Here is a 4880-nt window from a genome sequence, read left to right on the forward strand (position 1 = left end):
TCTCTCTCTCTCTCAATCTTCCTTTCCTTCAAATTCTTAGGCTTAACCAGGAATAGTTTAAATTTAGAGTGTTTTTATATTCGAGCCAATGATGAAAAAATGTGAATTGTTATAAAATGGATGTTTTTTCTTCTTTTTGGACATATTTTCTTCCTTTTTGGGTAACTATTCTTCATAAATCTTTAAATGCGCATCTTCTTACTTGCAAAGGAAGTTTGACGAATGTAAAATAAAACATATCTGAAACTTTGCATAAGTTTAGAACAGACCTAATTATAAAAAAAAATTTAGCTGTTAAATTTTAGAGATGCAGCACCTTCTCGAATAAAATTTTTACATTTCTAAGCGAATATTTTAGAAACAATGAGAAATATGAAAAAAAAATTTTAATAGAAGTTTCATGGTTTCCAAAGCATCTTATAATTATGTAATTAAACTTTCGAAAAATGTTAAATTTTTTAAAATATTTAACATTTTTTAAAAATTTAATATTTTGAAAAATTTAATATTTAATTATAACAACTAATAAAATATTTGTCATGATTATGTCTATCTACTCTAAACTTATGCAAAGTTTCAGATTTTTTTTATTTTATTTGCCGAACTTCCTTTATTGGATTTAATTTATTGATTTGATTTATTTAATAGCGGATTAGTAAATAACTAAATTTGAATCAAATTTAATCCATTTTCTTGACTTAAATTGTTTAACTCCATTGTTTTAATTTAATTAACGATTACATATTGAATAGGAGTGATGACCTTCAAAAATGATAAAAAAATAACTCAAATTGAATATAATTTGACATTATAAATTTAAAGGTATACGAAGATGGAACATACTACTAGAATATTTCCTTTAATCGTTCATTACAAATCCGTGCACTGAGAAAAAAGGTCTGGATTAAATAGTAATTCCGGTGAAAAATGGACGAAACAGAATTTTCTGGTTGAAATAAAAATATAGAATTCTGATTGATATAATTATTCTAAAAATACAAATGCTAGTAGATTTTATTAAAAATATTGTATTAACCAGAATTCCGGTTATCTTAATTAGAATTCTAACAAATTTAATCAAAAAATTCTGATTCATTCATTTTCAACAAGAAATTTTTTTTTAATGTATGATCACAGATCTTTTTTCAATACAAGACGATGGAAATAATAACGAATGATAATTGTTACAAATGACATTACGACTTAGTTACGATGGTTCAAGTTCTTGAAGAGAAATTCTATTTAACCACATCCGCCGCAAATTCGGATTACATCTGTAGGAGTAGCTTACAAGTGCTACGAGTGCGCGGTCGTATCGTCCAAGTTTCGCGAGAATGAGGAAAAGTAAAGGGAAGAAGGAATCGAGAATAGAAACCGGCTTTTCGATCGAAGCTTGACGAAGGACGCTTACGTGGGACTGTTCTCCAGTGCTGGTTCTCTCGCCCACCGGCTCCCGTCGGCCGTGTCGCACGTGTCGCAGCTTACCTGCAAGAAAAGCTCCAATTTAATTTCGCTCAACGCTCGAAGATGAGGTTATTAACCTTAAAGCTGCTGGCGCTTTGCGAGCTCATTTGTAGGCGAGTCGAGCGACGAGTGGCGTCGTGACGGAACTCACTGGGATCGTCGCTAAATCGAGGGTCGTGACGACGCCAAGACTCCTCCAGGATGATATCCCGATAAAGACACCTTTGTCCTTTTCTCTATTCTTCTAACCAGAGTCATAAAATATCCTCTAAGTTAAGGCTATTGATAGTATCGACAGATCTCGCATGCAAAAACGAAACAAATTTCGAACACTGTCGCAAAAAGAGATATGATATTTTTGACACCTAGATATTTAAAATAAATGTGCGTACTTAATTCCCGCTATTAAGAAAAAGAACAATGCATTTAGCTACAACTTACCATAAGATGTAGAAAACAAAAATAAAGAGAAAGAGAGAAATAGAATCAAAATCGTGATTCATTAGACTCTTTTAGGAATTACAACTCCTAAAAACATACAAATATTATAAAAAAAAGAATAGTACAATTGCTACAATTATAAAAAGCAAAATTGATTTTGAGAGAGAGAGAGAGAGAGAGAGAGAGAGAGAGAGAGACGAAAGAAAGTGAAAAGTGTTACAATATGCTCTTCACTCTCTCGCTTTCATGTAATTATCATGAACGAGGGAAATTTCAATTAAAAAAGAATAATTGACACTGACAAAGTCGGACACCGATCACATCGACTCGTACCGAAAAAAATGTAAGAGTCAAAAAACATGCGCATTATTTTACTTTATTTTTAGTAGATATGCAATGATCTTGCACAACCTAAATGTACCGAGTGTAAATGTTTCCTGAAAAAACTTCACTCGAGCGAATTTCGTGAAAATGAAAAAAGCAATCTCAACTATCGAAAAAACGCATCACAACCACGATGACTCCGATGTTTAATAAATGTGTAATTCTTTTGAAGTACGATTCACGTGACCGAGCATTTTCTCCCCGATTGACGCAACTCACCGCGAAATTATTTTAAATGCGACAATACATCCGAGAGGAATTGTAGCGGGCACGCAAGCTAGAATTGCAGAAATAGCGTGACACAACGCAGCTTTTCTCGATCCGCAATCCTTTTTTTATTTATCTGCTATCGCAATTACATGGAATCGATTTTTGTTGTGCTCCATTTTATCCCGCTTGTACACTGCACTTACCTGGCGGGTGTCTTGCCATAGAAAACGGGGGTAGGGAGAGAAAGAGAAAGAGAGAGAGAGAGAGAGGGAGAAAAAGAGATGAAATTCGGGAGAATTCTAGGAATCGCGCGTAAACGACCCACGAACAATCGCGTCCCGATGGCCTGCAGTTGCATACTCAATCGACAACTCCTACTTTCGCGAGCCACTGACGATCCTTTCAATCTCAAAGAGTGGAAAGTTTCGCGCCAACAAGTAAAGGAAGAATCAAGTCATTGGGTAGAAGAACGATCAGAAAGAAGAACCGAAGGAACTATGAGTGGAAAGCAGAAAAGACGACTTTCAAAACTTTTCTCGTCCAATTGGCCTCGCGCGTTCCGCGTGTCTTCTCTGCACCTTTTCTTCAATCGTATAATAAAGTCGCCCAAAGAATCAAGGATGCGAAAGTTGATCAATCTCACCCTAAAACCCCAACTCGGCTGACGCGACGAGATTCATAATTTTGTCTAACTGAGGAATTACTTAAAAGAAACACGCGTCGTTCCTTTCTGTCGACTCCTTCCACTCCATCACAGAATTCGCGTGAGTTTATGTTTGAAAGATTATGCCATTTCTTTGGATTTTGAAGGCTTATGTCCGAATTTCTAATTTGATCATTATTTTTATTATAAATAGATAATTGAAGATCTCTCAATAAAATAACATGATAGAATAATACAGAACAAAATGTCTATGTTTTTTAATTAAGAAAATAAAAATAAATTTGGACAATTTGTCAGTTCTGTAAGCAATGTTTATATAGAAAGAATCTTTTTAGAAATGGATAGATAATATATGGAGCAATGATAAATATATTATATATATGTACATATATATTTTTTATTTATTGAAGTTTTCTTTCTTGATTGCTTATCATTTTTTGTTTTATATTTTTTAGATTGTTTTTGTTTTGATCATTTTTTATAAAACACTTATTAATATGGACACTAATTTGTTTCTTTTTTCGTCTCCGGATGATCCGTTTAAGTCGTAATCCTATCTCAGAACCTTAAAAGTTTCGCGAGCCACAGAAGGGAGGAAGGAAAAAAGTTACTGTCTACTACGAAATCAATTAGAAAGATCGATTAGAAAGATCACTATAAAACTTACGCGATTTGTGATAATTCCTGCTTTTAATTTTGTCAAAAAATTGCATCAAGTCAAAAAAGCTGCATCATTAGCGAATTAATATGTATGACAAATACGTATTTAACGAATATGTCCATTTATACTATTTGAATATCTCATATAAATAACTAATTTCAATTTTCAAATTATCACGAATCACGAATCACATATGGTCTGATGCAAGTTTAACAAATTCGCGAAATTATGCGAGAAATCGAGCACCTCGAAAGAATTCTCCATCTTCTCGTAATCATTGTATTGCATAATGAACTCCAATTAATCAACGCTCTCCGTAATTCCGAGAACTTTAAATACCAGTCGTTAATCATATTTTTTGTCTGTTTATTATATTATCTTGTTTTCACAAAACTTACTGCAAAAATTGAAAAAATACAAGATTATCTACAAACTCTGATACTATTTTAAATTTGAAGAATTTTAATTTATGAATTTCTCACAGCCTGTTCAATTTAAACTTAGGGAATGTGAAAGGAATCGATGAACCGAGAAAAAAAATTCTTTAAAAATGTTCGTTTTTGTTACATTTTGAAAAAGAATCGCAAAAAAATACAAAACGTTGTTTTTATACTTATTCATTTTACTCTTAGACAATACAGACGTGCGCTACTTAACTTTTAGATAATATTATAACTTATACAAAAGTACACAAATATATAAACTGATCATGATAATCCATTACGAGCTGTTTTTGATCATAACTTTATCGTATGTATTTTGAAATGTGATGCTAAGCAATAATAATATTTTAATAATTAATAAAAATGAATTAATTATTGAAGTATTATATAATATTGCAGCAATATCGCAGAATACTGCAACAATATTTTATTTTAACAGGTACAGGAATATTGCTACAATATTGCAATGTTTTATGAATTATGCAATCTTTTAAATTAAAATATTGCTGCAATGTTGCTGTAATATTTCACGCTGTTTTGTCTTTTGCGATTTTCTCCAAAACGAAATAAAATCAAACATATCTCTAACATTTTTTTTATGTTAATTTTTATT

Source organism: Atta colombica, unplaced genomic scaffold (assembly GCF_001594045.1).
Source record: "Atta colombica isolate Treedump-2 unplaced genomic scaffold, Acol1.0 scaffold219, whole genome shotgun sequence".
Classification (NCBI taxonomy): Eukaryota; Metazoa; Arthropoda; class Insecta; order Hymenoptera; family Formicidae; genus Atta; species Atta colombica.